Below are 23404 nucleotides of genomic sequence, written 5' to 3'. Positions count from 1 at the left end.
TTCGTGACTCTCTGGTCTGGTCTGACTCTCGCTGCTCTCGCTGCAAACCAAAACAGGAGAGAGTCTGTAACCGAGGACAGGGTTCACAGGCTGGAGACTGAAATCAGAGCACATTGATAGGCAGAGCACAACAATAACAGATAGGGCTGCATATGGGCAATGTCTTGACTTGCATAATGTGCTTCAGTCCACTCCTCAAAATAGGAGAATTTCTAAGGCACCTGAGAATGCAGAAGTCACCTAAGCAAGCAAAGTTTGAGCAACTATTCATCTGTACTAAATTTTGCAGGTGACTCCAATGTTCAACAACAATCTAGCCCTACGATTTAAATCATCAGGGTAATCATGTCATGTTGAATGTATAACTTCTTTAGAAAGGTTCATGATCTGATCCTCCCAGGAACAGTAGGAAACGTATAATTTCTCACCTGTCGGTGTAGCTTTGCAGCTTGAAGAATTTTCTGGATTCACATTCTGTGCATTATTCCACCATATAGTGGTTGGGTCTGGAATCTTCTCCCAAAAACTTGTCCTACTACTATTTTTGTATTTAGCTGTTGGGCATCGACATACATCCATTAGTTGTCCCTTGGAGCATAGTCGTGAATCCTTCAAAAGCTCCAAACTTTGGTCGCCATCTTCAGATTCTTTTTTCTTTCATTCTTTTTCCCTTCCCTCATCTTCCTGGCGGAGGAGAGTGGGTTTGCTTGTGAATACAGAAAATTCTTCAAGCTGCAAAACTACACTGCCAGGCAAGAAACCTTACATTTTGCAGAGCGAATCATTTCTGGATTCACATGATGTGCAGTGATTTTGTAGCAGTTTTTAGGTCTTGTGGCGTTAACCGCGCGAAAGCGTGGTCTCGCCAGAGACCTATTGTGAGCGACTCAGCTTTCTAGGAGACAAGACCTGGCCGGATCGGAGCGGGCCACGCGCACGCGCTCGCTGCGGCCATCTTTTGTCTCCTGTTCTCGCGCTCATCACTGCGTAGATGTTCAAAGGCTCCTGGGCTGCGCGAGGGTACAGGGTCACAGGGAAGCTCACTGCGCTATAGGCAGGCATGGCCCAGCTCAGGATCCTGGACTGCATGATTAACTAGAACTGGAGTTTAATCTGTAACTTCTACTGCACGTGGAAAAAGCAGGTTTGTGGGACCTTCTTTAATTGCTTTAGGATAATGTCTCTCTTGCACAGCGCATACATGTTCATAGCCAGCAGTCGTGGACACAGTACGTAGCTGTGTTTACCTTCCTATAATTAGGTATGGAGGAAAAGCAAACCTCTTGTGGTAAACCTGACCTCCGTAGTGATGGCATGCAGTAAACTATTTAAAGGGTCTGTGTCCTCCAGGTGCAAAAAAAGGCAGTTTTCATGCGATTTGTAATACAAAGCTGCTATGACTAATGCATCAGTCACACTGTGAAAACGACTGCACTTCGAGAGCTATTTTTACTTCATCTTTTAAAGATCTGTGAATATAGAGGCTGGGACTAGAGATAGCAAAGAGACGGACTTAACAATGGTGAGCCTTTCACAAGAGGATTGTGGGTAGACTGAATTTTGTTAGTATGAAAGTCACAAGGTGATTTCTTGATACGACCGTGGTACAGCCTGTGCGTGAGGTGCATCATCAGAGCTGTGTGAATAATAACAGCTGTGTGCCCGTGTGTGAGGTGCATCAACAGAGCTGTGTGAATAATAACTGCGTCAGCCTCGTGCATGAGGTGCATCATCAGAGCTAAGTAAATAATAACAGCTGTGAGCCTGTGTGAATAATAACTGTGTCAGCCCCGTGCCTGAGGTGCATCATCAGAGCTGTGTGAATAATACAGCTGTGAGCCTGTGCGTGAGGTGCATCACTTATTTGCCTCTCTTTTGAGTATCAAGGGAGGCTCAGAAATACAGGCACTTTCAGGAGGCGTCAGCCCCGTGCGTGAGGCGCATCATCAGAGCTGTGTGAATAATAACTGCGTCAGCCCTGTGCGTGAGGTGCATCATTAAAGCTGTGTGAATAATAACAGCTGTGAGACCCGTGCTGAGGTGCATCATCAGAGCTGTGTGAATAATAACAGCTGTGAGCCTGTGCGTGAGGTGCATCATCAGAGCTGTGTGAATAATAACTGTGTCAGCCCCGTGCCTGAGGTGCATCATCAGAGCTGTGTGAATAATAACAGCTGTGAGCCTGTGCGTGAGGTGCATCATCAGAGCTGTCTGAATAACAGCTGTGAGCCAGTGCCGAAGGTGCATCATCAGAAGTGTGTGAATAATAACAGAGCTGTGAGCCCGTGCGTGAGGTGCATCATCAGAGCTGTGTGAATAATAACTGTGTCAGCCCCGTGCCTGAGGTGCATCATCAGAGCTGTGTGAATAATAACTGTGTCAGACCGGTGCCTGAGGTGAATCATCAGAGCTGTGTGAATAATAACAGCTGTGAGCCTGTGCGTGAGGTGCATCACTTATTTGCCTCTCTTTCAAGTTACAAGGGAGGCTCAGAAATACAAGCAATTTCAGGAGGCGTCAGCCCCGTGCGTGAGGTGCATCATCAGAGCTGTGTGAATAATAACTGTCAGCCCCGTGCGTGAGGTGCATCATCAAAGCTGTGTGAATAATAACAGCTGGGAGCCCGTGCGTGAGGTGCATCATCAGAGCGGTGTGAATAATGACAGCTGTGAGCCCCGTGCTGAGGTGCATCATCAGAGCTGTGTGAATAATAATAGCTGTGAGCCCGTGCGTGAGGTGCATCATCAGAGCTGTGTGAATAATAACAGCTGTGAGCCCGTGACCGAGTTGCATCATCAGAGCTGTGTGAATAATAACTGCGTCAGCCCCGTGCGTGAGGTGCATCATCAGAGCTGTGTAAATAATAACAGCTGTGAGCCCGTGCCGGAGGTGCATCATCATAGCTGTGTGAATAATAACAGCTGTGAGCCTGTGCCTGAGGTGCATCATCAGAGCTGTGTGAATAATAACTGCGTCAGCCCCGTGCGTGAGGTGCATCATCAGAGCTGTGTGAATAATAACAGCTGTGAGCCCGTGCCTGAGGTGCATCATCAGATCTGTGTGAATAATAACTGTGTCAGCCCGTGCCTGAGCTGCATCATCAGAGCTGTGTGAATAATAATAGCTGTGAGCCCGTGCCTGAGGTGCATCATCAGAGCTGTGTGAATAATAACTGCGTCAGCCCCGTGCATGAGGTGCATCATCAGAGCTGTGTAAATAATAACAGCTGTGAGCCTCAGGTGCATCATCATAGCTCTGTGAATAATAACAGCTGTGAGCCCGTGCCTGGGGTGCATCATCAGAGCTGTGTGAATAATAACTGCGTCAGCCCCGTGCGTGAGGTGCATCATCAGAGCTGTGGGAATAATAACAGCTGTGAGCCTGTGCCTGAGGTGCATCAGAGCTGTGTGAATAACAATCAAGTCACCTTGTGCTCTAAAACAACTGGGCAAAATGAGCCAAAATATTAACATCAAATGACGTAATGAAAGCATAAACATTACCATCAATATATATGCACAGGCTCACATAACATCATAGGAAATGTCCCTCGCCAAGCAACAAAATGGGTTTATAAAACTGAACAATTGAATTACTAAACCAATATGGCAGACTTAATCAGGACCGTCCTCATGGTGATGAAACGCAATTTTTTCTGCCTGGGTCCATATGTGATTCATAATTTTTCCGCGCATACAAATACCACCGACAACCTAAACAAGATCTATTTAAAAAGGTTTCTACTCAAAAAGATTCATTTTTCCTGTATCAACAAAACTTGAAATTCTCCTGATACTATTAAGAGCAAATAATATGGTCATTCGCGTTTTTTTTAAATAATGCGAAATAGGATAAATAGATTGAAATATGAGTTTCAATGAAACAATGATGTTTTACTAAGAGCAATGAACAAAAAACCACAATCGATTGCAAGGCACGATTAGTTTGTCTTCAATATCTTTATTATACATCGAGATTACATCCCCCCAAGATGGCCGCTACAGACACACAGTGTTTAGACGACGGACCCGGAAATGTAATCACTTAAAAACATTCTCTGCCGAACCAGCATCAAGATGCGGTCCGGAGGGGTAACGACTAGGTAATTCGGTGCGGTTTCACCTTGAAGGAAGTAAGTACTTTTTTACACGGCGTGAAGGCCCGGAGTCTCTGAATACGAGCATTACCTTTCATATGGGAACGAAGCAGACGCATACTGATCGCAGTTCCCGTTTCTTTTCATTTTAAATCGGCAGCAATGTTTCCATAAGGTGATCCTGCCCCTACCAGAGACCATGCAGTGCTAATAGGCACCAATACATGTAAATATGCCATTTTGCCATAATTACATTTGTTTTGTTTTGTGTGTAATCTGTCCTTAGTCACATTAAGTCCTGTGTTGTTTATATGTGTGAATTCACAAACCACTTTTTATACCTTTATATTTATGTATGCACTGGACTTGAGAGCCTGCACGCGCCAATAAGGTGCAAATCGGACACATATACTCGAATATGAGGCGTGAAGAATGTATGACACCCTTTCTTCTTAAGAAAGGGTCAACTTGCCACTAACCATGTGTCATTCTTTTTACAGAAGTAACGAAACAGTACAAACGTATGTATAACACGCATGTTTTAGAACTAACAGCGTTGAATGTTTTTTATTAAATTCGCACACCCTAAATAGGGGCTTATAGGAGTGGAAAATACAGGGCTGGTCCCTGTATGGTCCTGATGAAAAGCTTTGGGGAGCTTGAAACATGTTGACCGCACACTGATTTAGCCCTCATTAAAGGTTAAATTGCAGTGTCACACCCCTTTTAATATACCAACCTAGGAGCTAAATAAAACTGAGGCCCACTAGCACGGTATTTTTAATCACTCACACCATCACTATCTCACTCACACCACACATAGTCTTTCACAACTAAGTGCTCCTGCGTGGTTCGCTAGTCGCAGCACGCCCCTTTTCGTAGAGAACTGGGATGGCCCCAATGATGAAGCATGTCACCATGGGGACACCCCGGTGAGTGAGGGGACACTAGAAAGACATTTTTCTTTCTCATTGGTTTGTACTGACAAAATCTGATCAGTGACCATCACACAAACTAGGTCTCTGAATCCAGTACATTGGGTTCCAACAGTTTTTGCTACATTACTTGGAGGCCGACCTAGCCTTGTTTATCCTCCTTCTCCCTCCTTTTTCTGCATTTGAATAATAACTGCGTCAGCCCCGTGCGTGAGGTGCATCATCAGAGCTGTGTGAATAATAACAGCGGTGAGCCCGTGCCCGAGGTGCATCATCAGAGCTGTGTGAATATTAACAGCTGTGAGCCCGTGCCTACAGTGCATCATCAGAGCTGTGTGAATAATAACTGCGTCAGCCCCGTGCATGAGGTGCATCATCCACATCGCTCAGGTCACCCAAATTCCTGCACTCTCTACCACACTGCTTTCACGAACAGCATACTCTTGCACACACTGTCACTGCTCACTAATTCAAAGTTTGCAAAAAATGTTATGCAACGCATTGTCATACACAATGCCAATAACTCAAACTTTAATGCTGCGAGTCCTATTGCATTGTAAATGCTTGTTTTTTTTACTAAAGTGGTAGTTGGGATAAAGAGGAGCGTTGATTTGAAAACAGATGTTGTAATACCTTTTGTCCTATTTGTGCTCCTTAGTTCATCTGAATGTCTACACAATAGTGTTTTGTGAAAGTGTGCGCGGATGATCATGTTACAACCATACAAATGTCTTGTAATGGAGTATTTGCTAAGAAAGCAATGGTAGCTCCCTTGTTCCTTGTTAAGGGTGTGCGCCAGAAATGTTCTGTAATGTCGCACTTGCATTATTGTGGCACAACCGCCCTGATCACGGAGTTGGTTTCCCTCTCTCGCATTGACGCACCCTCCTGACCCCGTAGCTCCCTTACCCGTCCGAGGCTGCTGCCTGACCTCCTGACTTCTTCCATTCATGATCTGGTATCTGCCCCCATTCAACCCGGCTCGTGGGATGGGTTTTCCTTTTTGGAATTTTTTTTACCGGATGTGTTTGCCCGCAATGCCGCCATTTTTGTTTGCGAGGTACCTGGGGTCCTGGAATCTGAAACATCCATCTTAGGGTCTCGTCATTCCCCCAGACTGATTCATGCAGCTGATCAGAAACTTAATCCACCTTTTGAATATCACCCTTAAATGACCCCTCTGGAGTCTCCCTCCCCCCTCTCTTATTGCTAGATCATGGTGAGGCACCCTTTTTTGCCCCCTCCCTCAGGACCCTTTCCTTCCTAAATTGATGACCTGCTGGCGTGAGGAAAGCCGGCTCTGGATTTGCCGATTCTGGATCCTTACCGGTTTGTTTGACTGACTTTTGGTGAAAGGTCTGCTATGATCTGATCTTCATTCACTACCCCTTTTTCTCTTACCTTCTTCACCCTCTATGCTCCTTTAGTCTTTAGGTCTCGTGCCTAGCGTTACACTACGCAGCAGTGTTCGCACAGCGAGAGTCCTTTTGACCCGGTTTCAGAAATGGACCCAGAAAATGATCACGCTCGTGCGTGTTTTTACTTTTGCGGCCTGCTATTGGCCTTTCCCTGCCTGTCCCTTTTAAAGATAGCACACATTATGCCAGAGGCGGGTGCATAGCTCTGCCCCATGCCTATTGGTGTCTATTACGCGCATTTTCTGCCATATGGTTTCAATTATCATGCCCAGACACGGGTGCGATAATTGAAAGCATATGGCGCGCGCACACTACTCGCGGCTTCCAATGCAATCTCAACTTACTGGGAGGTTTCAGCTCCGTGAATCCAGGCCGGGGAAATCCACTTTATTTGTGCACCAAACAAAACCCGGTTCCCAACAAAGTGGTCATTCAGAGGCACCCACCAGATAGTTACATGTCGTCCGAGAAACTCCCTCGAAGCAGACCAAGTGTGACTAACAAGAACTACTCAGACGAGTGTTAAAAGCCGGCCGTGCTCCCCCACCTCCCTCTGGACGGGGCACCGGCTCCCCACACTTCTCTTTCAGTCCGGAGGCCAGCGGTGGCTCTGCTGGTCCCAGACACACAACAATCACATACGGATCACTAACACACACACCACACGCAGCGCAGGCTCTGCTCCCGGGAGCAGGCAGCAGTCCGCCCTATCCAGTGCCAGACTCGCAGGCTCTGCCGGCAGTGCACCCGAGAAAAGTTCCTCAGCCAGTGCCTGCCCTCACATGCAGACACTTCCCCATACATCGTGTCTTTGGTGACGGTCACTGGGTCGGTTTGCTCTCACACAGTGTTTTGCTGTCCCACAGAGGCGCTGGGTCTCTGATCACCGGTTGAGTCTTCCTTGTGCAGGCAGCGCATCTCTGTCTGGAGTGCACCACGTTCTACGGTGTGTGTGTGTGTGTTCGCACCCACTGTATCTCCTGACATCACATACAAGAGTCGGTGCACCATGGCTTAATAGCTTGAAGCTACATTTGTTACAGAATGAACTGAAACGGAGGTCAGCCCCCTCTTCCTCTTTTATCAGAAGCAGCGACACACCTCGATTTTTTTGCTGCCTTGGGCAAAAATGCCCAGGTACATGCTGTCACACCTCCCTCTTTCAAGCACACACCTACGCGCACAACTCAGCTTGTTACTCACCGCATAACATTTGCACCCTAAACTAAAATCAGTTTAAATAATAGACTTTGGAATGTGTATGTACACGTCATTGCTCTTCACAAGTAAGCATATCTCGCAGTCACCCCACGCTCCTGGGTGTACCCCTCAGGTATACCTGTAACAAAGCAATTAATGGAGTGCTTAATTTACAAGGGTCCCTCTTAATGTTTTCCATCAATTTTTAATTCAAAATACATTATAGGGATAAAACACACGCGACATAGTATATGAGCTTTGGAATCATGTTACAACAGTTTTGACACTATACTGAAGCAACACGTACGTACTCTCAATAGTATCACACGTGCAAGTGGTAGGAATATTTAGATGCGGTTTTCTCTTCTGTTTGTCACATATTTTCCAGCAGTCCAGGTCATTCAGCAATGAGCTGACCTCTACTGACAGACTCATGAGTTGAAGCCGGCACCAGGTATATGTTTAGCCTCCAGTGGTGCTTTTGGGCTCGAGTGCTTCTGGACCTCCACAGTCCTGACAACTGTCGGTCCTTTGCTAAAGTGACTCCACACCAGCCCTGCCGGCATAGAGCCCTGTCCCTTTCCTCCCGGGGCCCCGCCATAGAGACTCCTGACGCGAGGCCATGCAGCCCTCGTGTGATGGTTCTTGATGTTCTTTGCTTCACCTGGTCCCTTCAGACGGCCGTTTAATTCCACATGCAGGTTGTGTTAGTGCAATGCCAACAGAAACGACAAGGCAGAGGGCTGTAATACAGCAAGTCAGCATTACTGTCTGTAAAAGCATAGCGGTAGAGTGGGATTTTAAGAGCTACTTAAACTATAGAAAAGATACTCCATCTGGGTGCAGTAATACAGTGAGTGTGTTGTGGACAGACAGAAGCTATTAGCGAAAACATGCAGGCAGTGTATGGGGTCGTGTGTGCATGACACTAGCATTGTGTGATCATCAAAAAAAAATACAGAGCCTCTGGTCAAAACCATAAAAAGGCAGGGAACACAGGGGTATAAAGACCATAGTAGCAAACAAGACAACAGCCTGCCTAAATAATATAAGTGTTGTTGGGAGATTTAGCGGAATTACTCAGTTGGCCCCCTTCGTGGGACTGTTCACCACTCCAAAATGCCCCCATTTCTAATGTCGGTTTATAATATCAACTTAAAGATCAAGCATTTGCAATGCAATAGATCTCGCATTATTAAAGTTTGAGCTATTGGTGTTGCATTATTTAGAATGCCAATAGCTCAAACGTTAATAATGCGAGACCTATTGCATTGCAAATGCTTGTTTTCTATGCTATGTAACATATGTAACTTTGTAACAATATGTAAATCTCATGTAAAGTGCTGTTACCTCCGAGTCTAGCGAGTGCTACACAAAACTCATCAAATAAAATAAAAATAAATAACCAACTGAATTGTTTGTGCAATCCATCTTGTGGTAGTGCTCTTGGTAACTGGCCTTACCAGGAATTGGTTTGCAAATGACACACAGAGTTGCTTTGTTTTTCTGTCATCCTTTGTCCTTTCGATGTAATACATTACTGCCAGTCTTGCATCTAGGTTGTGTAATGTTCTTTCTGTGTGCGTCTGGTTTCTGAAAGAAACTTGGTATCTGAACACTCTGGTTCATATGAAACTGAGATAACCTTTGGCACGAACTGAGGGACATTTCTCATGACAATCCGGTACTTGAAGGATTATGCTACTTAACCAGTTATCTGTTCTTGGCATGTAGAGCTGTAGATTCACATGCTTTGCATACTCCTGCCATTTAGTGGAGGGTCCGTATGCTCGCAAGTGGTTTTTCTTCAAAGAAGTCTTTCCAGTCATGAGGTAAGGGGACTCCTCCTTTCGGTGATAGTGCGCATGGGCATCAACTCCATTGTTAAGTTGTTTTCCCATAAGAGGGTGAGAATAGAGTGAATGTAGTACAGGGATGTCAAAGAGTATGTAATGTATATAATGAGGACTGCAACTACATGTGCCCGGGGAGGTGGGAAGAAGCATGTGAATCTTCAGCTCTACATGCCAAGAACAGATGCTTACTGAGTAAGCAGCATAATCTGTTAGAGAAATCTGTGCTGCAGATACACATGCTTTTGATAGACTATATAGCAGTATTCTCCCAAAACAGTGGCTAACCAGTAGATGTTGCAGTTGTCTGAAAGCGTGTCTTTAGCACAACTTGGCCTACATTAGCTTGTTGACGTGCTAACACATCCACACAATAGTGTGTGGTGTGGACCATGTTGTTATTTTAAGGTTGTCAGCTATAGGAATGTTGGCTAAAAAGGCCATAGATGCTCTTATTTGGCTAGTGGAATGTGCTCTATATATACAGTTGTTTTAGCTTTAGCATAGCATGTCTGAATGCATTGAATAATCCATCTGAAAATGCCAGGTTTAGAGATCGGATTGCCCTTGTGAGGTGGAACAAATGCAACAAACAGTTGCTTTGTTTTGCGAAAATGCTTTGTCCTTTCAATATAGTACAGTAGTGCTCTTCTGACAACTGTGTGAAGAGCTCTATCTGCTACTCAATCAGGTTGAGGGAAGAACACAGGTAACTCAACTGATTTGTTAAGAAAAGTAGAAACTACTTTATAAAGGAACTTTGGATTGGTGCAAAGAACTACCCTATCTTCATGGAGTTCAAAGAAGGGCTCTTCTAAGGTTAAGGCCTGTAGCTCACCAACTCTCCTTAATGAAGTGATAGCAATGAGGAATGCAGCCTTCCATGACATTAACTGTTTAGGACAATTGTGTAATGATTCAAAAGGTGGACCCGTAAATCTTCTAAGCACAATGCTGAGATTCCAAACGAGCGACGGAGGAGTTCTAGGTAGAATTATTCTCCAAGCCTGCCATGAGTCTAGAGGTAATTGTACCTTATAAAAACACGATTTGTATCAGGCGGTGTATGAGGAGACCCATGAGGTGTTATGAGTAGAGGATCTGAACTTGGCAAATGTGATGAAGATGGCAGAGATGGAAGAATAGCCCTTGCAGCCATGTGTAAGAAAGTGCCCTCTTTTTGCATGGTTGCCCCCACATTTTACTAAACTGCTGATGTACTTTGAGTGGGCCCTGGGATCCTGACAAACAGGTACCCAGGGCCTATGTTCTTTCCCTAAACTGCATTAAAAACAAAACCCAATTGGCACTCTGGCCACAGGTCAGTACCTTGTAAGTGGCACCACAGGTACAAAAGGCACTGTGGCCAGTAGGGCTGCAGATTTTGTGCCACCATTAGAGGCCCTGTACCTTTACATACATATATATATGTGTATATATATATATGTGTGTGTATATATATATATATATACACACACACACACACACACAGGCTGCATGTTTTAGAGCAGAACAAAGGGAAGATTTGGCATGGCTCACTTCCCTGTGCACTATGCCTACAACTCACTGCCCTGGCAAAGGTCAGCCACGTCCCTAGCTGGGTGCACTATTCCAGTGGTGAGGGCACAGGTGCATGAGCCCTGTACCCCTACAGTGTCTAAGCCAATTCTTAGACATTGTAAGTGCAGTAATGCCATTAAGAGGACGGGGAGTTTCATTCAAAACTTCTCAGTATATTAAACCCACACTGATGCCAGTGTGGGATTTAATGAAAAATGCATTCAAAGGGCATCTAAGAGATGCTCCCTGAAAAACGACCTAACACTAGTGTTCAGGCTGAGTGGCTGCTCGCCAGCTGCCACCACCCACCAGACATGTCTCTGTGCACCTGGGTAGAGCCTGCTGCTCTCGGGTCCGATGGAGGAAGAAAAAAAAGCTCATGAGCACGATCACCGAAAGGAGGAGTAACCTTACCTCGTGAAGGGAAAGCCTTATTCGAGAGAGAAAAAACTTGCAAACATCTGGACCCAACACTAGATGGCAGGAGTATGTAAAGCATATTTATCTACAGCACACATGCCTTGAACAATAAGGCTCTTGTAAAGTGAGTGCTTGAAAGTTACTGTGTAGTGATGTTATGGCTACTAAAAAAACAGGTCGGCTTAAGTGCGAGCATTTGTAAAGTTGCCTTGTGTAATAGTTCAAATGGGGACTTCATTAATTGTGTGAGCACAATATTTCAATACCATGGGGGAGTTGGAGCTCGTTTAGGGGGTGCATTCTTTTTGCTGCTTCTAAGAACCATTTGATCACTGGAGAAGAGAAGTGACTTCTTTCAATGTGACCCCTCGCGCATGCAACTATTGCTGCTAATTGCACCTTCAAAGAGACCAATGCACCATTAGAAATTGTTCAGCTTCTCATATTTGGGCATCATTTTTAACTAGAATATGTCCTGGAGGCTCCACTTGACAAAAGCGGATTTAAAAGTCATGCAACTAATGGGGGGTAGTTCAAAAAGCGTATAAAGCCCCCTACACTAAACAGATGAGGCCTGCTCTCCATTTAGGAATCCAGGTGGTGGTGTTAGTCAGATATGGGGTGGAGCTATGGGGTTCCGTAAACATAGATGCACTATTACTGAAAACACATTTTACCGTAAACTGGTATCTTTCCAGGCTAGTCCCACTCTGGTACTACTCTTATGACCTGGGAGCAAGAAGCATATACTACAAAGCCAGACTTCAGACCCTGTTATATTGGAAGCAATTATGGTCTGCCCCAAAACTAGTATATTATACCTCTGCACTCCAGGATGTCATCTCAGCCAGTCACTCTGTCAAAATCCTCCGGCTCTTGCACATCAAAGAGCTATTGCACTTTATAGGGGCCCCTGAGCTCTGGGCAAATGTGGGCACTACATATTTTATATCTAAATTGGCACTCAAGAAGCTTCACTGGACAGCAATTGAGTCTAAACTTTTAAGTAGATCTGACCTTCCTAGATGATCATCTTCTGAAATTCTGGATTTCAAAGATCAGATAGGCTACAAGTCATACTGGTATCAAGTGACCGCTCCCAATGATAGAAAATTGTATATACAATTTAGAGTTGGTTCTCTCCCGCTGCAGGTGTTTACAAAGTACTAGTCCGAAGGAGCTAGTGGTTTCTGCTGTTTGTTCTACCACCAAAATGTGTTGCACATCTTTTTTGCTTGTCCCGCCTACACATGTCCCCACACGTAATGGCTAGCCACCACTTGCAGGCGCTTACACCAGCATAGCCATTTATTCACTCTACGCTTTTTGAAGGCAGATTGCTGCTTATCTTTCGCTACCCATGTAGCTAAGTTTCTAGGGGTAATGTGGATATTACAAAGAAAGCTCATATATCCTTTATAACAGAGGTGATATTCTTCTTTCACTGTAGTTGGCACCCAGGAGTATCAATGTGCTTTTATCCTATCTAATTTTATATGAATGTTTTGTTTAACAATCTTTTTATTATCACTGGAGATATTTTATTATAATTATATTGTATCTTAATTGTGTGTTTTAATAAACCTCTGGTGTACTATGCATGTACTTTTATATTCCTGGTGGCCGAAATAAAGCATTTGTTTTGATTGCATTGTAAAACATGGTGGTTTTGTTGTCCGTCAGTACGAATATCGTTTTCGCTCAGAGCTCTTTTTGAAAGTCTAGGAATACAGCTTTCAGTTCTTTTAAGTTGATGTGCTGTACTGCATCCTGGTCCTTCCAGACTCCCTGACTTTTGAGATTGTGCGCCTCCCATCTCCTCTTGGAGGCATCCGTTGTTAAGGTCACTGTAGACGCTGGCTGGGTGAAAGTTCTTCCTTGTAGTATAGGTGCTCTGTTCCACCACACTATCTCTTCCTCCATGTTCTGCTTGACTACCACTATATTTTACAAACTCCCTGTTGATTGTGAACATTGATTTAGCAACCATTCCTGAAATGGTCTCATGTGAACTCTTGTGTTTGGTATTACCAGAATGAAGACGCCATATTCACAGCAGCTTCCCCACCGTCCACACTGTCTGAGCTTGCTCCTTCCAAAAGGATTGTGGCTCCTTCAGAAGGGTTGTCCTCTTTAGCATGGACATCCACAAAAGGACTGTTTACCTTGTTGATACTGCCAGCCTTGTGATTGCTGTTGTTGTTCTGGCTAATTTCTTTTCAGAAACAACTGTTGGTACGTTTTGTGAGGTTCTTGCCTGGAATAAACTCCTTCCTGTAGGTATTCATGATGGGATTGGGCCCCTGCACTTGTTTTCTCTGAATGCACAACCCCTATTGACTTTGCAGTCTCATCCTTTTTCAAATGATTCAAGGTCTCATTCACTGCACTCCCGTACAGCTGTTCTCTGATGAAGGGTGCTGGCACCTTAGGTTTTAATTTTTTTTTTTACTTACCTGCGGTAACAATATATCTGTAAGAGACACAGATTAGTTATTGATTCCTCACCTTAGAATTACCCCCAGGCATCAGAATGGATCCTGAGAATTTTTTCTTCAGCAGTATCCCTGTACATCAGTGGGTGGCATCAGTTGTCTCTGCGTTAGTCTTTGGCATTGTGGTCACCAGAATAACATTGTGGTATCTACTTAGACACCGCTTTTGCGATCTGACATCAGTTCTTTACATGACATTGCATGCCAGAAGAGCAGAGCCATGCAAAAAAAAATTGCCCACTGGTGCACAAACCAAAATTAGGGCCCTGAAATGACGTCTCTTACCGTAGAAGTCTATTTGCAGAACTGGGAGGATGGGTGGGCGGTGATGAGGAAACCATAACTAATTTATGTCTCTTACAGATATATTGTTGCCAATGGTAAGTAACTTGTTTATCTGAAAGAGACAATTAGTTATGGACCCCTCACCTTAGAAGCGATACTCCAGCAATACTAACCCCGGAGATGGGTATTGAACCAAGATCACACCAGAAAGTTCTGGAGAACCGAACGACCAAAGAAGCCATCTCTCTAGACTGGTCTGCCAAGGCAGTAGTATTTGGTAAACATGTGCAATGAAAACCACGTAGCTGCCCAGCAGATGGCATGAAGGGGAACTCCACATCCCAAAGTAGTGGCTGTCGTCACCCTGCTGGAATATCCACGCAACCCCACAGGAGATTCCTTTTTGAATAGCAGATTTTTATGCAAAGAACAACCCATCAAGAGATGGTTAGTTTTTGCACTGCCTGACCTTTCTTGGCACCTCAAAGCTAACAAAGAGCTGGTCATCCACTCGGACTGGTTTAGTGCGTTTCAGATGGAATGAAAGTGCATGTTTTGGATACAGACAGTGGAACCTCTCCTCTTTAGAAGGAGGCGGAAAGAAAGTGGGCAAAGTGGTGGTCTTTCCTATGTGAAAAGAGGTAACCACTTAGGGAAGGAAAGAAGGCCTAGTGCAAAAGGACAACTTTGTCCGGATGAACAGCCATGAAAGGAGGTTTGGAAGAAAGAGCCTGAATCTCAATCGCCCTGCAAGCAGAGGTGATGGCAACCAAAAAGCCAGTTTTAAGAGTTAAAAGTCTGAGGGGACAGTTGTGTCCCCTCAGACCAAGTTCAAGTCCCACTGGGGCATTACGAAAGGAATTGGAGGATACAAGTGAGTATGCCCCTAAGGAAGCGATTTACAATAGGAGACTTGAAAAGAGATGGCTGATCAGGAAGCAGAAGAAAGGCAGAGATGGGCAAAAGATAGCCTTTCAAGGTGCCCAGAGCAGAGCCCTGCTGGGCCAAAGAAAGAAGGAAGAGAATAACCTCTGAAAAGGGTGCAGAAAGAGGATCCACAGCCTTTGCTGCGCACCATGCCACAAATTTGTTTCATCTACATGCGTATACCGTTTTGGTGTAGGGACGCCTGGCTGCTAAGATAACAGTACAGACTTCGGGAGCAAGGTCGAAAACTGTCAACCAACTCCACGCAAGGAGGTGGAGGCTGGACAGGCTTGGGTGGAAGGCCGTCCCCTGCTGCTGTGCCTCCCGAAGGGGCAGTCTGATCGGAGGATTGATGGCTAAGTGCAGAAGCTTGGGATACCAGACTCTTTGTGCCCAGTCCGGAGACACAAGAATGACTTGGGCCCAGTTGCGCTTGATCTTCAGTATTCAGGACAGAAGTGGTATAGGCAGAAAGGCGTATAGACTGCAACTCCACTAGCAACGAAAAGCGTCGCCTAGCAAGTGCCACCTTGGAAATTCCAACACACAGAATTGCTGATATTGTATGTTCTCTTCGGTGACAAATAGATCTAACCAAGGCTCTCCCCAACGCTAAAAAAGAGACCTTGCACCACCTCAGAGTGAGAAAGCCATTCATGAACCATCATGCACCGACGGCAGATTTCTTCTGCCCTGGCATTCAGAGAACCTGCCAGGTGTTCAACCACTAGGGACATGCCCTGATGTTCAAGCCACTTCCTGAGAAAAATTGCCTCCTGACATAGTGTCCACAACCCCTCCACGCCCTGTTTGTTGCAGTACCACATGGAGGTGGTAGTGCCCATGAACACCTGCACTACTCTCCTTCGCAAGACTGATCGCCCGAAGCTCCAGAAGGCTGATGTGAAGCCTGGACTTCGCTAGATACCAGAGACCCCTGATCTCCGCCTCTCCCTTGTGACTGCCCCACCCCAGAAGTGATGCATCTTTCACCACTGTGAACTTTGGTTGAGGTAGGGCAAGGGATCTGCTGCTGACCCAATCCTGGTTTGTTAGCCTCCACTGTAATTGGTGTACAGTATCCTCCAAGACCTGGACGCAATCGGAAATATTCCCCTGATGCTGTGCCCACTGGAACTTCAGGTCCCACTGCAGAACCCGCATACGTCACCTGGCATAGTCCACCAGCAGGATGCAGGAGGCTATGAGGCCCAGTAGCCTCAGGGTCATTCTGAGCACATTCTGGGATAGAGGCTAAAAGTTCGGAATCATAGCCCGAATATCCTGGATTTGCTGTTCAGGAGGATAGGCCTAAAACTGTGCTGTGTCCAGAACCACTCCGATGAAAAGGAGCTTCTGAGAGGGAATCTGATGTAGCTTCGGCACGTTGATGGTGAACCCCAGTGAATGCAGGAGGTTGGCCGTAGTCTGGAGATGGGGGACGACAGCCTGAGGCAAGCCTGCGATGAACAGCCAGTCATCGAGATAGGGGGAAGACTGGAACCCCTGATCAGCGCAGATGAGCTGCGAACACCGCCACCACTTTCGTTAACACCCAAGAGGCACTGGTAAGGCCAAAGGTGAGCACGGTCAACTGAAAGTGTTCGTGGTCTACCATGAACCGCAGCTGCCAGTGGACCAGCAGGATGGGGATGTGACAGTAAGCATCCTGCAAGTCCAACGCTACCATCCAGTCTCCAGGGTTGAGGGGGAGACAGGACCTGAGCCAGAGTCAACATTTTGAACTTCTTCCCTAGGATGCCGTTGAAGTTATAGAAATCCAAGATAGGACACAGGCCTTTGTCCTTCTTGGGCACCAGAAAGTAGGAGTAGTTTCTGCCCTGTAACTCCAGTTCTGTAGTAGGGGTAACTCTGTCATAGTCATAATCTAGTGACTAGTCCCGCCCATGTGCATGGACCCCGGAGCAATCAAAAATAATCTCTTAAGGTGTCGAAAAATGCAGAACTGCACAGACACTTAAGAGAGAATTAAAGACAGATAATGCAGCCTATAAAACCAGGCTACACTGTCCAGTACTTCAGCTAGAAATTCCACCGTCCAGTACTTCAGCTAGAAATTCCACCAAAAATCCACAAACAGCAAAGTCCGTCCAGATTTTCCTTGCTTCAGTAGCAAAAACCCTCTGGAATGATAGAGAGGAAGACATGGACAGACAAGCCCCATAGGCTGCCATTATGTGGCTCGAAACAGGATACTGTGCCTTTAAGAGAACTTCACAGTATCCCAGAATGCACTGCAGGTCCCTTTTACTTTCAGTTCTTTTTGAAGGCATAACACGCCAGACCTGTAGCATTCCTTACATTAATATCTCTCTCCACCGGGGAGGAGGGCGGGCGCTTATGACTATAACAGAGATACCCCTACTACAGAACTGGAGTTACAGGACAGAAACTACTCCTTCTGTAGTAGGGGTGATCTCTGTGTATAGTCATAATCTAGTGAATAGAATGGCAAGCCCATCCCCCACACCAAAGCGGCGGTGGATAAACGAGAAATAACACCACTATTGTGCGAACAGATTTCGTAGCGAAGCCTGCCCAACCTGAGCGTCTGCCCTGGCATCAGTGTCCAGGCAGTAATGCTTGGCAAAGGTATGGACCGACATTCAAGTGGCAGCCTTGCAGATTTCTGCAATTGGAACATTACGGAGCAAAGCCGTCGTGGCAGCTTTGCCCCTGGTGGAACGAGCCTTAGGTTTACCCCCTAAGGTCTTATTAGCCTTTTGGTAACAGTTGTATGCAGGACACAATCCACCTAGGGATGGACTGCTTAGAGGCCGCAAGACCCGTCCTGCTGATCCATAATTGATGAACAATTGGTCTGACCTACGCATATTTTCTGTCATATCCAGATAAAATTTGGAAACCCTCCTAAAATCCAGGGAATGTAAAAACCTTTCCGCTGGAGATAAAGGATTCTGAAAAAACGTAGGCAAAGTTATGGTCTGGTTAACATGAAAATCAGAAATAACCTTGGGAAGAAATTTAGGGTGAGTACGCATAACAACCTTAGCAGCATGAAATACAGTATAAGGTTCTTGGCAACACAACGCCTGAATTTCACTCACCCTGTGGGCCAATGTAATGGCGGTGCAATCGACCCAGACGGAGAATGGGGACGCTTGCTGGTCTTCCTGCCCCTGGGGAGCCCACCAGAGGTCTCAGCAGGGGCAGAGGAAGCCCCTCCAGACCCACCTTGCGCCTTCAGCCTTCTTTCCTCAAGGCCCTGAAGCCTGATCTTCTTTCTGTACTTCAGGGTCCTGCCTGACAAGCCCTGACAAATCACACTCCCCTCTGGGACATGGGAAGAGGGAAGGCAGAGGATACACACCTCATGGGGATCTGATTTGGCTTTCTTCCTGAGCACTCCAGACATTTGTCAAATAATGCAGGCATATTTGACATCAAAAGGGTGCAAAAACCAAGAAGAAAAGCACTAAAGTACTTTAGAAAGTACTCAATTCGGAACAAAAGTGAAAAATCACCAATAAACCCTTGAAAAGGGAGAGCTCAATGCTCCAGGGTCCTGCTTGCAGAAGCCGGAAAAAAAAACCTGAAAGTAAAAGGGACCTGCAGTGCATTCTGGGATACTGTGAAGTTCTCTTAAAGGCACAGTATCCTGTTTTGAGCCACATAATGGCAGCCTATGGGGCTTGTCTTTCCAGGTCTTCCTTTCTATCATTCCAGAGGGTTTTTGCTGCTGAAGCAAGGGAAATCTGGACAGACTTTGCGGTTTGTGGATTTTTGGTGGAATTTCTAGCTGAAGTACTGGACAGTGTAGCCTGGTTTTAAAGGCTGCATTATCTGTCTTTAATTCTCTCTTAAGTGTCTGTGCAGTTCTGCATTTTTCGACACCTTAAGAGATTTTTGATTGCTCCGGGGTCCACGCACATGGGCGGGCCTATTCACTAGATTATGACTATACACAGAGATCCCCTACTACAGAAATGGGAATAACAACCACAAACTACATCTGGGCCAGGATCTCGCTCAATGGCTCCCTTGGCCAAGAGAGCTGTAACTTCCTGTTGGAGGCGGGCCATGTGATTCTGTGACATGCGATGGAATTGAGGTTACATGGAGGGAGGGGTAGTCTTGAAGGGGAGGGAGTAGCCCTTTCGGACTATCTGCAAAACCCACCTGTCCAACGTGATGATGAGCCAGTGGGGGAGGAGATTGTGAATCCTGCCACCTACTGGCGAATGGTGGCCCTAAAAGGTCAGACTAGGAGGGTTTGGAGGATGCTGCAGAGGGGGCGCTAGTGGACTGCCATGCTCGCTGGCCCCCAGACCCACGACGGTGGTACCCACATCCCCAGCCGCGTAGAGGTTGGACAGCTTGTGCAGGCCTGTGGGTCTGGGTGGAACGTGGTGGGGCACCTCTTCCATAGCCACGAAAAGCAGACTGCGCTGGGCAGGAGGTGGAAGCGAGGCCTAAGGATCTGGCCATAGCCCTGAAGTCCTTAAAGCACTAGAGCGCGTTGTCTGTCTTGTCGCCAAACAAGCGACAGCCACCAAAGAGCCTGTGCAAAAGTGTTGCTTGGACATTACCCGAAAAGCCAGTCCACCGCAGTCAGGCATAGCGGCTCAGGGCTACTGGCATGGAAATCCTCCTGCCTAGTGTATCGACTGTGTCCAGCCGACATCTTATGCTGAACTTCACTGCATCTCTCCCTTCGGCAAGTGCATAAGAGCACAGCCTGCGCCTCCTCCAGGCACTGTGGCAGCACTTGCGCGACAGAGTCCCACACAGAGTGGAACAACAGCCCAAGAGATAGGCAGTGTTGACCGACCGCAGTCCTAAGCTGGAGGAAGAAAACATTTTCTTCCCAAGGTGGTCCAGCTTCTTGGATTCCCTATCAGGTGGTGTGGTAGGGAATGTGCCCTTGTAAGTCTAGGCTTGCACCGCCAAGCTCTCAGACGTAAGATGTTGACAGGAAAATGGAGTCGCCCAGGGCTGGGTGGTGGCGTCAGGCAATCATCCGGTCCACAGGAGTCCCTTTGTCTGGCTTGGACCAAGTGCCCGAAAGGAGGTCTGTAGGGGCCGCATTGAACCGCAGCAGTGGCCCCCGAAAAGGCCACTGCCGGCTGAGGCACCTCGGTCAGGTGGTTTGTCCTAGCCGCCACCATAGGAAGCTCAAGATTTAAGTCCTCAGCCACCCGACGCAACACCACTGCGTAAGAGGCACCCTCCTCCATAGCCAAGGAAGGGGAAGAAAGAATACCAAAGTCTGGGGAGGTGTCCAGACCACTGGCCTAACTCAACTCCGATCTCCAGTCCAGTTCCTCTAACTGGTCTGCCAAAGGGGCCACAAACCCCTCCCAGTCCTCCTCACCATCCTTTGGTAGCCACACAGGGCGATAGGGAACACCAGGGGAGAACAGTAGTACAAAAGTACCGGTCGGTGAAGGTGTTGCCACTGGATTTGTCGCCAGAGGTGTCACAAGGTCAATCGGCACCAATCCGGATTCAAGCCTGGAACCCTGTTGGCCCTGCAGCGTCAGAGCCAAAGCCACTGGCATCGAAGGCTTAGAGCCCCCAGCAGAGTCGGCGGGCCCGAAGATGCACCAGAAGAGTTGGGCTGCTCAAAGATGGAATGGAGGGCTTCGTAAAAGCTACGAAGTTGGGCAGGGGTTGCCCTGGCTCCCGGGAAAGAAGGGAAGGCCGTGGTCGACCCAACAGGCTCAGCGAACAGAGCTGGACAACTACCTTCCGCTTCCTGTGTCCACTGGAGTGAACGCGAAGAGGAACAGTGCTTTTTCGCCTTCATGTGCTTCGACTTACCCGAAGACAATGACTTCATTGAGGAGTGGTGGTGATGACTTCGCAACCGGTCCACAACCTCCCACTCGACTGGGACATCTAACAGAGGCGCAGACTGCTGGGCCTAGAGAAGCTTTCGTGATCGCTCCGCAAAGACTTTGGGCTCATGGCCCGGCAGTCTGATCAAGACTTCGGGTCGTTGGCGCGCTCCAAACACAAAAGGCACACAAGGTGCGGATCTGTGACCAACATCTGCTTGTGATAGGAGTCACAAGCCTTGAAACTGGTTCGAGGACGGATGTCTGCACCAAGAAGTGACTCGAGGTACAGTGCTCTCAGGATCTGCGCTGGCTGGCCCGGAAAAAGAAAGACCAGACGTCAGCGGGCAGGGGCGGCGTGTAAGTAGATACTGCAACATCATTCCGGCAACCGCGACGCCACGACTAATGCGGAGTCGACGGACGCCACCCACTGAAGTGCAGGGGTACTACTGCAGAAAAAAATTCTCCGGTTCCAGTCTGACACCTGAGGGTAATTGTAAGGTGAGGAATCCATAACTAATTTCTTTTTCAGACACCAGAGATTCTTAGCAAGGCATGGAGTCTCTCCGTGATCCCCATCATTATATGCCTTCCTGATGTTTCTGCTGCATCCAATACTAATTTTAAACAGATGTTGGTGATTTATTTTCCATCCCCCACCAGGTTTGCTGCCCTCCTTTGGTACTGCTCTAGGATACATTTCAGCGACTCCCCTATTTCTTCGCAATGTTGGTAGGCATGACGATTTAGCAATGCATTGGAGTTGGTAATGCGCTACTGGGTTGCAGCACTTCTTTCCACCTTTCTATGAGGGCCATTTATTTCCTTTCCTTACCTGGAAGAGGTCCTGTGGTGCTTGGGACAGTGGCTCTTTTCCTGGCTGTAGGTGCAATTATTGAATCTGCCAGGCCAGTTCATCCGATATAACTTCTGTCTTTAGAAGAATGCTTGTACAACTTCTCCGCCCTAGGAGTGACTGCCTTAAGCATGGCTGGGTAATTGATCTAATACACTTGGGAGCATTGGTAAAAATTGGTTCCTTGATTGTGTAAGCAGGATTGTTTCTACAAGGAAACATGGTTGTTTTCTTCTTCCAGCTGTACTCCATACCCCTTCTGCTGCCTTCTTTATTACCAGATTATATATACCAATATTATCAGGTGGTGATATGTCTACCCGTTCTTCAGGTGAGTGTTTCCAGATCTTGCCAACCTATCACCTGGTATTCTGAAGCCTCAGAACCCTGGAAAACTAGTTCTTCCTCCTTTAAGATTTTTTGTTCTTGGTCCTCTTGAGGCTCAGGAGTTCGAGGTGTCTGGCTCCTCAAGGTCTTTCTCCCTTTGCTCCTTTGAAGTCTAAAACTTGTTCAAGACCTGGATTTCTTTCGGCAGGATCTTTCTTCCTTTGCAAGATATTGCACATTTCAGCCTTGAGTAGTCTCTTCTTTTCGAACTCTGCCTCTTCTTGTTGGTTGTGGAGATCCTTGTGAATTAGTTTTGTCAACAAATCTTTAGAAGACAATGTGTTCATTGAACCGTGTTGTTCCATCTTCGACCTCTCCTGTTTCGTCATCAATGCGTTCTTTCCTCAGTCTTTCGGTGTCTAAGATTTTTCAGGGGTCTCTGCCATTGCGGCGACCCTTCCAAAGGATCCCAGGGTATTTTTATCTTTGGACATACTTGAAGTCATTGACTGTCTATCCGCCAATGCATTCTTTGGACTCTGATTTTCTGGTCTCGATTGCAGACTTCAGGGACACAGAGTCCCTTAACTCTGATTTCAACATCTACCCCTTGGTCAGAGTCTATGATCTGGTTGTCAGCCTCCACGTCCCTTCTGTGCCTTAGGTGAAGTTCTCATACTAGTCGCTGGACAGGCTCAAATCTGGTAGAGATGGTGTGTGATGTTGGCCACGCATTGTACGGTGGGCTGTTCTGTCGTCTTATCCTCAGAGTCGTTGGTGCAAACACTGAACAGGCGTTCCAATCTTTGGTTTGGTGATCTAATGCAAGCAGAAGTAGCAGAATGCCTGCTGGTCCTGCTTTGAAAATTTATGGTGGCTATTTTTCAAAACTGGAATGGTGTCTTCTTCTAAACCGGGAACATGGAGTCCCCTGCATGCGCATTTACTGTATTCGTTGTTGAAAATACCTAGTCCTGGTCCCAGAACTTCTCTGGTATCTTCCTTTGATGACTCTGGTGAATTTAAATCAATTATTCCCAGATTTTCAGTAACTTTCTTATTCAAGCTGTGGGAGAATCTCCTGCATGTATCCAGATCCAACAGCAGAAGAAAAAATTTAATTTGAAGATGGTGAGCAAAGGTGGAAGCTTCCGAGGGAAGCACAACAATGTCACAGGGCAGTACCAAACGGAGGTATGTTGACGCC

This window comes from Lissotriton vulgaris, chromosome 3_1 (genome assembly GCF_964263255.1).
Source record: "Lissotriton vulgaris chromosome 3_1, aLisVul1.2, whole genome shotgun sequence".
Classification (NCBI taxonomy): Eukaryota; Metazoa; Chordata; class Amphibia; order Caudata; family Salamandridae; genus Lissotriton; species Lissotriton vulgaris.
The sequence above is the reverse complement of the archived record's forward strand: the minus strand, read 5'-3'. Positions refer to the sequence as shown.